A 459-nucleotide genomic window follows, 5' to 3' on the forward strand; every position below is an offset into this window, starting at 1 on the left:
TTTACACGCTTCCATTAATCTAGTTTATTAACATATGTAATACTAACTATTGACTTATATAAAATGTAAATACTAGTTTATTTCAATATTATAATGAGACTAATGCTGTATGCCAGTATAACATAGCACTTAATCGATATTTAAAGTTAGTAGTTGTAAGATGTTATTAAAGACCAGATTAATAAAAAAGTGTAAATGTAGTAATTAATTTTATATATCATGATACAAACATCCGAAAATTATAAATTTTTGTTAAGTTTTTTACTGTCACGAATTATAGATTAACTGTCTAACACATTACGGACAAAACATGTAGAAACGAATCATACGTGAAAATTATTGAATATGTTTTATATATATTCGCTCATCCATTTGTAACTGTGTACACAGTCACACATGCACACACACACACACACACACCAAGTGCAGAAAATATAATTTCATAGAATAAAAAAAAAA

Source organism: Formica exsecta, unplaced genomic scaffold, assembly GCF_003651465.1.
Source record: "Formica exsecta isolate Colony F162 unplaced genomic scaffold, ASM365146v1 scaffold82, whole genome shotgun sequence".
NCBI lineage: Eukaryota > Metazoa > Arthropoda > Insecta > Hymenoptera > Formicidae > Formica > Formica exsecta.